Here is a 12885-nt window from a genome sequence, read left to right as displayed (position 1 = left end):
CCTACATAAATGAAGACAGGAAACTAAACAGCAGTGACGTTTGTAGGGTTACTGAAGTTTGGCTAGCTGGTATATAATGATGTGCTATGTGACCGCTAGCGACACAGCTATATTAGCATAATATAAACAAGCTAACTTTTTTTCCACTCGAAAAAAGTTAACTTCAGTGTTCTCGGTGGTCAGGAACAAATGTAAGTCAGGAGAACAACTGAGATAATCCATCCACAATACGAGGTTAGTCATTCATATACTGCTGCATGGGCTGGGCTGTAGTTACATCCTAAAGTTTTAAAAACTGAGCTTTAATAAATGATTAGCGGTAATAAAAGCCGAGGGAGGTCAACAGTGATCACTGACTGTTTTAGGAGCTTTTTGAGATTAAATAGAAGAAAATACAAAACATTAAACATGTTAACAACACAAAAGCCATATTAAATGCAGACTACTTTAGGCCCGGAAGTAGGATTCGTCACGTCATCACTTAATGACCGGATAAGTTCAGTTGGAGCAGCCTTTCAGCGCCTCTCTCTGTCTCTCGCTAGCAAAGTTGACCCAGACAATAATGTAAAGCTAGTTGTCGGCTACGAGCCTAACATGGAGCCTGACATGGAGCCCGACATGGAACCCGACGTATTAGCCAGAGGTCCCTTTACTACGGTTCGGAGCCCCGGACCTGTTTTATATATGCATTGGATAGTTTTCTATATGAGATTGCTGCAAAAAGTGCAGCCTTACCTGATGTCCACCCTACTGTTACTTATTTTATATTAAGATTTAAAAATCTAGTTGGTATTGGCATGGCGAGTATGCTTCAGTAATAGTAATAAATCACACAGCAATAGTACATTCATGTAGTTGTAAAAAGCTTGATAATATATTAAGTAATCCAAGGTATTCAGAATAAGTTACTCTCATTGAATAACGCAACAAAATTTTAAAAGTAACCTTTCCAACACTGTTAATGCTATCTTATTTTAATAAGCAACACTGTCATGTGTTACTAGGGGTGGTAAGAGCTAATTTTCGGGTGGCACATGCCACCCTATACCACCCCTCTAGATCCGCCCCTGATCAACCATGTGTGTTTAATTTTTGTAATATACTGGGATATTAGGGCAATTTTTTTATATTTTGTAACTTTGTAAGTGGTATGTAGACAGCATCAGCAGAATTCCTCTTAAGTTTACTTTATTTCCTCACATCTCCATTCTACCATCTTAAAACAACCCCCATTGTCAAAATTTCACTTGCTTTATATAGAATTTTACACACACCTGAACCTCATCAGTATCTACCTTTAAGAAATAGAGTAGACCAAACAATACAATCTAAACAAAGAAACAGGAATAAGATTATTCATCCAGTTGACTGGATGAATAATCAATAATACAATAATACAATAATACAGCTAAATGGTTTGAAAAGTAAAACACTGCATACAGTACAACTCAAAAGGTTACTTTAAAGAAAATAAACAATACCCTACAGAAGAAAAAAACCTTCATTTAGTTGTACCCAGTGATGCAATCAATGACATCATGCCCCTACAAACAGGAACTGCTGGGTTGGCCCCTCCCACACACGTGTTTTTGATAAAGGACCAGAACAAAAGGACAAACAAAGGTATGTATAACCAAAGCAACAAGCAAACATAATGCACCAGAAATTTACCTGTCAACGGAACAAGATTCAAATCACCTGATGGTTGAGTGGAATTTGCTTTAAAAGCATATGCATGGATGTAAACTGTAACATGATGCTACCACAAACAAACCCAGGATAGTATGTAGAGCAAAGTTACACCAGCAATGTCTAAACGAAAGCATTATAACCAACTGTAAAATAACATGGGATAAATTATCAATATGTTTAAGGGACAAGTGGTAAATAAGTTCAAGCCGACCACTTTGTCACAATTTTATGTAAGTTAGTTGAGTTAGTTCATGTTTTTACTGCCTTTGAGCAACCGCGACCTCATAATTTCCTCTGGGATTAATAAAATATCTCAATACAACCCTGATGTACTCAAACTGCTTGGTTATAGATTTAAGGTATTTATATTTAACAAAACAGCCTTAATCTTCAGTATACAGTTAGAATCAGCAAAGTTTGGGGCTGTTATCACATTGTGTGATGTGGTGAATGTGCAGCCCCTAGTTTAGACTTAAATGCTTCAGACCCTGACAATAAAATTTCTGTGCAACCTAAAACTTGATGTGACCAAGTCACTGAGTCGTCACCCACAGGTTACTACACACTGCATTTTTAAGGCGTTACTGTCAGAGCAAGAGCCTGGGACCTCTGATTACAACACACAGTGTTTGCAGCCTACATAAGGTGTTTGTGTATTATATTGTCACACGTGAAAGTCTGATTATAGGTAAAAAGGTCTTGGTCAGCAGCGTGGTGTGGTGGTTAGCACTATTGCCGCACAGCAAAAAGGTCCTATATAACATCCTACATCCTTATAAAAGGATGGTGAATAATTCTCCGCCCCTCATGTCACTCAAATGGAACAAACCAGGAAAAAAAAAGAAAGAGAAAAAAAAAGGATCTTCTTCCTCAGTAAACAGGGACACACAGACCATCAGACTGCATTAAATTCAATTTTATTTATACAACGCCAAATCACAACAACAGTTACTTTTTGCACTTTATATTGTAAAGTAGACCCTACGCCACAGAGAAAACCCCAACAATGACATGATTGAGCACTTTGGCAACAGTGGGAAGGAAAAACTCCCTTTTAACAGGAAAAAAAACTCCAGCGGAACCAGTCTCGGGGAAGGGCGGCCAACTGACACAACTTGGCTTGAGAAAAGGAAGACAGGATGAAACATGCTGTGAAAGAGAGTCAGTAGTGCTCCAGCATTTTGGATACACTGAAGGCTTTCAGGGAGTTTTAGGACATCCTGATAATTACAGTGTAGTAATAGTAGTTATAATGCATTTATGTATAAATGCATTGTAACTACTACATTGTAACACATATAAACGCATATACACATATAAAATGTGTTTTCTTCTGTAAACTCTGTACTTGTCAATAACAAAATACTCAAAATGTAATTATTTTTTTTAAAACATACATAAAGTCAGAGATTCCTGTCTTTTCACAATGTTGCACACAAACTGTGCCTGCTGTGCTCTCACTCTCCTCCTGTGCCCGTCTCAGGACACAGACCAAGGTCAAGCACCCAGTTCATAAGACTGCTCCAAGAATCCAAGACAAAAGTTTATGTCTCGCAAAAATACCAGCACATAGAGTCTAAAGTATTTAAATCATTTCATTACTCAAACTACATTTTTAATCATCATATTGATTAGAGTCATTCTGATTTATTGATTTAATTATATTCTGATTAAAATTATGCAGGATTAACTATTAGCAGAATCACATATTGATATCCTCTGTTTTAGCGTCACTTTAACCACAAAAAGCTGGATGTTAATTCCACTTTTGGACAGAGCTGAGCCAGGTGATCTCAAGCTCTTTGACTTCAACAAAGTGACATCAGCTTCAAAGACAGTTTCACTAGTGCTGGTTAACTGCACCTAACAGAGACTAGCATGGCAAAAACAGCAGCATTTACTGACAGAAGGATTCATGATACACTCGATAACTTACGTCAGTATCACTGTCGTCTGTCAGAAGTGAGCTTCACTGACTCATTGACTGATATTTGACTCCTTATGCAAAGTTTATTTACTCCGAAAGAGGCTGTTAAAGTTAGATGTTTCTCACCTGGCATTGGTGCAGCCATAGCTCCTGTAGTCTCATAATGTAACTGTATCCAGTTTGCTGACAATGCTAATATAGTCATAATCTTCTAATGTAGACAATGTCATATCTAATACTCTGCAATCAGTCCCTCCACTTTAAAGATGACATTTTGTTAAGCCACTAACAGCTTATTACCAGTACCTCTGTTGTCTGTTCCCCGAACTTACATAAGCTTATTTCCATTTGTTTCCTATTACACTAACTTGATTTCCTAATGATTTGCATTTTGTTGAGTCAGAGTCACCTTTTGGTCACCTTCACAGGTTTCTTTAAGCGCCGAGGCCTATCATTTTTGTTTTCAGGGAAACATTGGTAGGGTCACATGACCATTGTTGATCAATTGATTGTTGGTCAATATATCTATTACGTTGTACATTCCTGCAGACAGAAGAGAAGCAAGATTAAAAATATAAAATAAGATCCACTGTCTCCAGGTTAGGAAAGGTGTCTCATCCTCCGCTGTCAGAAAGTAAGCATGTATTTGTATTTTAAATACATTGGTTAGGACACCCAAATTATACTGAAAATTCACTCCCTTCAGGTGTCCTAATTTGACAGTAAAATATGTGTGAAGAACAAAGAAAAATCTCTTTGAAAGTCAGCTTTAGTCAGCAGATGAAAAGATAAGTTGTCAGGTAAGTCATCCACCATGGATTTATTACTCTGATTTAAACATTTTGAAATAGAAACTCGGGTTTTGGGTGTCCAATTTTGTCAGGACTATAGATCTATAGATTATAGATTTTAAGTATTCAAAAAGTATTACAAATAATTATTTTAGACATGTGCACCAAATTATGTACTAAGAAACCTATTATACATCAACTTGTTTTACTGGAGATAATGAGTCTTAAATGATAAAAATGGGTGATAATAATTATGCTACAATAATAATCATGATGACTATATCTGTTGTACAGATGCCAAGAATGGAAGAAACCAGTTTACTGCTCATCCTTCTGCTCTCAGGTCTGTGATATTAATATCTTAAACATTTGAAATATAGCCCATGATCATAATGAGATAAAGGGATGTCAGGGATTTAATCAGACTACATTTTAATTTTTTGAACGAGTTATTTATTAACACATCTAACATAAGGTCAGAGAAAATCTTTATTTTCTCATAACATGATGCCTGCATTCATTTTAAATGTATGTTCTTTATTTTTTCACATTTAGATTTTTGATCTATTGAATCTTTTTTTTTCACGTAATAATACATCCAACAAACTTCATGTTTTGGCTGCTTCATTAGGGATCATTCTGTTTCTCCTTCTAGTTGTTTTTCTCCTCATTCTAATTGTTACTGGTATTAACCACATCCTGAAGTATTGCTAGTGCTGGTCCCAAGCCCAGATTAAAGGGGAGAGTTGTATCAGTAGACTGGTTCTTACAGTGGTGTAAAAAAAATGTTTGTCCCCTTCCTGATTTTCTTTCATGTTTGTCACACTTAGATGTTTCACATCATTAAACTAATTTAAATGTTAGACAAAGATAGCACAAGTAAACACAAAATGCAGTTTCTAAAAGAAAGATCTTTTTTATTAAGGGGGAAAAATCCTGTGTGAAAAATGACGGAACACATGAACAAGAAAGTAATTAAGACCTGTCCGTCTGGAAAAGGTTATAAAGCCATTTCTAAAGCTGTTGATCTCCAGCGAACCACAGTGAGAGCCATTATACTCAAATGGTGAAAACACAGAACAGTGATGGAGCTTCCCAGGAGTGGCCAAAATTATCCCAAGAGCGCAGTAACGACTCATCCAAGAGATCCAGTGTATACTATTCTGGAGGAAGTGTGGTGTGGTGGTCAAGGGGTGTTACGATTAAGTTTGCAACAATGCCACCGAGGGCATTTGCTCCCGTAGAAAACCACTTTAAGATGAAGTGCTTAAGAAAATAGACCAAAACACAGTTTCAAAAATGCACTACTGAGGTAGATTTGTTCCAATATCAAAATGTCTTTATTAAATATATTTTATGTAAAAAAACAGAATTATAAGCAATTGCAGTCTGGATCACAATAAAAGTTGACTGTAACACAGCCTGTCAGCTGTAGTAGTGTCCTAAATTAAATTAAAAAAAATAAAAACTACTGAGCTGGACTCCCTAAATTTCTGAGCCATGTCCCATTTCATTTTAAGAAATTCCTGCTTTATAGAGCTGTAGTTGCCAGCCGTAGAGGCCATTAGAGCTAAAGAAAACTCCTGCAGTGTATTTCCCTCCTGTTATCGACTGGAGAAAAAGACTTGCTGCAAGGTAACATAAAATTGAACGTTACCATATAACTCAGGCATGCAGGTGTGTTTCCACTCAGCATAACATGAATAGCAGAAAGGGAGAGAGAGAGACGGAGCAGTAGAGCGGGAAGAGTAACCCATCTGGCTACAGAAGCCAAGAAGAAAGCACTGAAGGTCCTTTGCTTAATATATGGAGAATTGGAACAGCTCTTATTATGGCTGCCACACGGATACCTGCGGGTCACAACTGTCAGTTAGGAACTTTCACGAGTCAAATGGACTTTTTGGTACGCAGACTCTCAGTGTGAGGTCCATCTTTAGAATCACTATCTCACATTTTCTTATTTGTTATATTGGTTAAACTTAAACATACTTAATATACCTGATCATGTTCTGATTAACTATCAGCAAAATCACACATGAATTATGGTTTTGTGTTCAGCAAATCATTTTTATTCAAAATGTTTAATGATGGGTTCTTATCTTATCACAGTTCTGATCTTCCACATTCCTGCAGTCACACCCAGACACAAATATGAAAGATCAAAGCTGGATCATGTCTGTAAATGCATGTTTTCACTACTCAAACTACATTTGTCATCTAACAAGCTCTTATTTAGATCATTAAGTTCATTAAGAATAAAGGTGATTTACTATTAGCAAAAGCCCAGAAAGAATTTGTTTTGTTTTAGGACTCTATGAATCACATAAAAGGCTTTGTACCCTTCCACAGACATAATGAGGGGTAAGCCGGGGGGACTTCAGTATCCCATCTTACTCGACTGCATCTTCACTAACATCTGCATATATTGCACTATATTAGTTTTACATGGTTGTATTGCATATATTGTACATGTTGTAGTTTTATAAATGTAATTATTATGTTAGCCACAGAGATACAAAAACTATAGTCATTCCACAGCTAAGTACAAATACAACATCAAGAACAGCACAGTGAGGGGGGGGCGGACTGTGGAAAAGGCAAACAAACTCAACAGCTTCTTCAACAGGTTTGACCGGCACACAACCCCCCCACCCTCACCCTCACCTTTACTACAGAGCCCTCTCCCTACTCTCCTACCTCCCAGTTGACCAGGTCAGGAGACAACTGAGGAAGCTTCGCCCCAGGAAGGCAGCAGGCCCAGACAAGGTGTGTCGTAGGATGCTAAAGGCGTGTTCTGCTGAACTTGGGGAGCCGCTACAACGAGTCTTCAACCTCAGCCTGCAACTGGGAGAGTGCCCGCCCTCTGGAAGACACCCTGCATCGTCCCGGTCCCCAAAAAGAACCGGCCCAATGAGCTGAATGGCTTCCGACCGGTGGCACTGACGTCACATCTTATGAAGACTCTAGAGCGGCTCTTCCTCAACCTCCACCGACCACAGGTACAACATGCACAGGACCCACTACAGTTCATCTACAAAGCAGATGTCGGAGTGGAGGATGTCATCCTGTACCTCCTACACAGAGCCCACTCACACATGGACAAGGGAAAAGGCACGGTCAGGATCCTGTTTCTTGACTTTTCCAGTGCCTTTAATACAGGGCCCTGCCTGCTTCAGGAAAAACTAAACAGGATGCAGGTGTACCCCTGTCTGGTTGTTTGGATCTCCGACTACCTCACTGACAGACCACAGTACGTCAGGCTGAAGGACATCACGTCTGACACTGTGGTCAGCAGCACAGGAGCACCACAGGGAACTGTGCTGTCCCCTCTTGTCTTCACCCTGTACACCTCTGACTTCTGCTATAACTCTGAATTATGCCATACTCAGAAGTTTGCAGACGACACATCCATCATGGGGTGTATCTGGGATGACCAGGAAGAGGACTACAGGAGTCTGGTGAGGAACTTTGTCACATGGAGTCACACAAGCCACCTTCAAGTCAACACCTCAAAAACCAAGGAACTAGTTGTGGACTTCGGGAGGTCCAAACCAGGTCCACTGCCAGTTCAGATAGAGGGAGAGGAGGTAGAGGTGGTCAACACATACAAGTACCTCGGGCTGTGGCCCACATAGCAAGGAGGTCTGGCCCGGATCTGGTATCAAGCCAGCACTGCTGGCTGACTTCTGGCATGATAAGTGGTATGTCATCCAGATATGGGCCAGGCCTGCCATAGATGGCACTGTCTATGTGATGGCATGCCATATCTGGCTCAATTGTGGTTTGGTTTATGTGACCAGGCCCACAGAAAACAGGTCTGGCCCGGATCTGGCATCAAGTTGGCACTTCTGAGTGTCCGGTGTCATGGCAGAGTGTATGTAAACCAGATGTGGGCCAGGTCTGGCAATGATGGCACTATTTATGTTCCTCTTTTCCTATTTTAGTTAGAAGACCCAAATGCCATGTTGCAATACTATACTACTATGGTAGCCAACGTTTCAAATGCAGGTTTGACAGGTTTGTGAGTGTACACTTTATCCAAAACCTAGTGACAGTTTACTCATCTTTACCAGTGGGTGGCTGTAGCTCAGGCGGTAGAGCAGGTCACCTACAGATCGCAAGGTTAGTGGTTTGATTCCTGGCTCCTTCAGTCTGCATGTGAAGAGTATGAATGTACAGGGTGGGCCATTTATATGGATACACCGTAATAAAATGGGAATGGTTGGTGATATTAAAGTCCTGTTTGTGGCACATTAGTATATGTGAGGGGGCAAACTCCTTAAGATGGGTGGTGGCCATTTAGAAGTCAGCCATCTTGGATACAACTTTTGTTTTTTCAATAGGAAGAGGGCCATGTGACACATCAAACTTATTGGTAATGTCACAAGAAAAACAATGGTGTGCTTGGTTTCAACGTAACTTTAGTCTTTCATGAGTTATTTACAAGTTTCTCTTTGTTCACAGCCATTGACATGTCGAAGAGGTTAACAGGTGAGGAGCAGATTGAAATTGTGTTGATATCTGGTGAACGCAGTAACCGGGTCATTGCAGCAGATTTCAATGCAAGACACCGTACGAGACCACCCATCTCCCATGCTACAGTTAGCAAACTGCTTGCTAAGTTTTGTGAAACTGGTTCAGTGTTGGATTTGCCAAAATGTGGACGCAAGAAAACTGTCACTAATGAAGAAACATCAGTGGCTGTCCTAGCGTCATTCAGCAAGAGCCCACAGCGTAGCACTCGCCGCATGTCACTGGAGAGTGGCATTAGTCGAACATCCCTTCAGCGGATATTAGCTACTCACAAATGGCACCCTTACAAACTCCAGCTACTGCAGCATCTCAACGAGGATGACCCAGATCGGCGCACAGAATTTGCAGAATGGGCAAAACAAAAATTGGAACAGGACCCTCGACCCTCAGTTCACGCAGAAGATTTTGTTCAGTGATGAGGCAAACTTTTATGTGAATGGTGAAGTTAACAAACAAAACCACCGCTATTGGTCTGACACTAACCCACACTGGATGGATCCCTCCAAGACTGTTGGAACAACAAAAGTGATGGTTTGGTGTGGTATATGGGGTACAACGATAGTGGGTCCATTCTTCATCAATGGAAACCTCAAGGCCACCGGATATTTGAAATTGCTACATGATGATGTGTTTCCCTCTTTATGCACTGAAGCTGGCACGTTCCCTGAGTTTTTCCAGCAAGATGGTACATCACCACATTATGGGTGCCAGGTCCGAGCATTCCTAGATGAACAGTTTCCTGGAAAGTGGATTGGTCGTCGTGGGCCAGTTGAATGGCCCCCAGGGTCTCCCGATCTGACCCCCTTAGACTTTTATCTTTGGCAAGGCAAGGCAAGGCAAGTTTATTCATATAGCACAATTCAACAACAAGGTGATTCAAAGTGCTTTACAGAGACATTAAAAACAAAAACAAATAAAAAGCATGATTTAAAATTGATTAAAACAAACAAACAGTATATAAAATCAAAAATTAGAACAGTAGATAAAATCAGAACAGTAGATAAAATCAGCAGCTAAAATGTAAGTTTTGAAATTTAAGCTTAAAAGTGCGGATTTGGTGCTTTATTCAAATGCAGCTGAGAATAAGTGAGTCTTCAACCTGGATTTAAATAAACTGAGTGTTTCAGCTGATCTGAGGCTTTCTGGGAGTTTGTTCCAGATATATGGAGCATAAAAGCTGAATGCAGCTTCTCCGTGTCTGGTTCTGACTCTGGGAACTGATAAAAGGCCAGATCCAGATGACCTGAGGCATCTGGAAGGTTCATACTGGGTCAGGAGGTCACTGATGTATTTTGGTCCTAAACCATTCAGAGCTTTATAGACCAGCATCAGAACTTTAAAGTCTATCCTCTGACGGACAGGCAGCCAGTGTAAAGACCTCAGAGCTGGACTGATGTGGTCCACTTTTTTGGTCTTAGTGAGGACTCGAGCAGCAGAGTTCTGAATGAGCTGTAGTTGTCTGACTGATTTTTTAGGTAGACCTGTAAAGATGCTGTTACAGTAATCAAGCCTACTAAAGATGAATGCATGGACTAGTTTTTCCAGGTCCTGTTGAGACATCAGATCTTTTATCTTTGATATATTCTTGAGGTGATAGTAAGCTGATTTTGTTATTGTCTTAATGTGTTTTTCTAAGTTTAGGTCTGCATCCATCACTACACCCAAATTTCTCGCCTGGTTGGTGGTTTTTAGGTGTATAGATTGAAGTTCTCTGGTGACCTGTAATCGTTTTTCTTTGGCTCCAAAGACTATTACTTCAGTTTTGTTTTTGTTTAGCTGGAGAAAATTGTGGCACAACCAGTCATTAATTTCCTCAAAGCATTTACCAAGAGCCTGTACAGGGCCTCGGTCTCCTGGTGACATTGTGATATATATTTGTGTGTCATCTGCATAGCTATGATAGTTTATTTTGTTGTTCTTTATAATCTGTGCCAGTGGGAGCATGTAAATGTTAAACAGAAGGGGTCCCAAGATGGAACCTTGGGGAACTCCACATGTGATACTTGTCTGCTCAGATGTGAAGTTACCTATTGATACAAAGTATTTCCTGTTTTCTAAGTATGTTTTGAACCAGTTTAGTACAGTCCCTGAAAGACCTGCCCAGTTCTCCAGTCGTTTGAGTAATATGTTGTGGTCAACTGTATCAAATGCTGCACTGAGATCCAGTAAAACTAAGACTGATATTTTTCCACTGTCTGTATTCAGACATATGTCATTAAACACTTTGGTCAGAGCGGTTTCAGTGCTGTGGTTCTGTCTAAAACCTGACTGGAAGGCATCATAGCAGTTATTCTGTTTTAAGAAGTAACTGAGCTGTTGAGAAACTGCTTTTTCAATGATCTTACTTAAAAATGGGAGATTTGAGATCGGCCTGTAGTTGTTCATTTGTGTCTTGTCAAGATTGTCTTTTTTCAGTATAGGTTTAATTACAGCAGTTTTTAGTGATTCTGGAAACACACCTGACATTAAAGAAAAGTTGACGATCTGTAACAGGTCTGACTCTAAGGTCTTTGAGACCTTTTTGAAAAAACTTGTTGGCAGGACATCTAAACAGCAAGAGGATTTCAGTTGACCTAAGATGCCCTCCAGGTCTTTGCTGTTAATAGGGTGAAACTGTTTCATGGTGTTTAAGCAGTTTTTCGGTGGACACAGTACATATCCTGAATCTGCTGTTGATGTACCAATTGCTTGTCTAATCTTTTGGATTTTTTCTGTGAAGAATTTGGCAAAGTCATTGCAGGCCATGGTCGAATGAAGTTCAGCTGCCACTGACACAGGAGGGTTTGTTAGCCTGTCAACTGTAGAAAATAAGACCCGAGCATTATGACTGTTTTTGGTGATGATGTCAGAGAAGTAGGACCTCCTTGCACTCCTCAGTTGTAAATTATAATTGTGAAGTTTCTCTTTATAGATGTCATAATGAACCTGGAGGTTTGTTTTTCTCCATCTGCGCTCAGCTTTCTTACACTCTCGTTTTTCATTTTTCACCAGTGTGGAGTTTCTCCATGGAGACTTTTTCCTTCCAGAGATAACCTTCACCTTAATGGGAGCAATAGTGTCCATTACATTTAACACTTTAGCATTGAAGCTATTGATGAGCTCATTGACTGAACCTCTGGACAGGTCAGGTGTTAATGGGAAGACCTGGTTAAAGATCTCACTACTGTGTTCAGTTATACACCGTTTTGTGATCACTGCTGTTGATATATTTGTGTGGGCTGAAATTTTACTTTCAAATAAAACACAGTAATGATCAGACAGGCCCACATCAGACACAGTAACCTTTGAAATGCTCAGGCCCTTGGAGATCAGTAGGTCAAGAGTGTGTCCTCTATTATGTGTGGCCTCTGTTACATGCTGAGTCAGCCCAAAGTTGCCCAGAGTGTTACTCACTCTTTGTCCTGAGGGTTGTCCACATGGATGTTAAAATCCCCAACAATAATTACACAGTCGAAATCAACACAGATCACAGACAGCAGTTCACTGAGGTCATTAAAAAAGTCTGTGCAGTATTTGGGAGGCCTGTAAACATTAAGAAACACAACTTTGGATGGGGCCTTCAGCTGTAAAGCCACATATTCAAAAGACTGAAAACTTCCTGGAGATAGCTGCTTACATCGAAATGATTCATTAAATAAGACAGCAACCCCTCCTCCTCTCCTGCTCACCCTGGCCTCACTGATAAAACTGTAGTTAGGAGGGGTCGACTCGATGAGAACAGCTCCACTGTTACTTTGGTCCAACCAAGTTTCAGTTAGAAATATAAAATCAAGGCTGTGCTCAGTGATTAAATCATTAATTAAAAATATTTTCCCAGCTAAAGATCTAACGTTTAATAAAGCCAACTTAAGTGTTTTAGAGGTATTATTTGCCCCCTCGTGTTTGGGAGCAGTTTGTGGCACACAAGGTATGTTTACTATATTTAAAGATCTTTTAGAGTGC

This window comes from Oreochromis aureus, linkage group 3, assembly GCF_013358895.1.
Source record: "Oreochromis aureus strain Israel breed Guangdong linkage group 3, ZZ_aureus, whole genome shotgun sequence".
Lineage (NCBI taxonomy): Eukaryota > Metazoa > Chordata > Actinopteri > Cichliformes > Cichlidae > Oreochromis > Oreochromis aureus.
Note: the sequence above shows the minus strand (reverse complement) of the source record.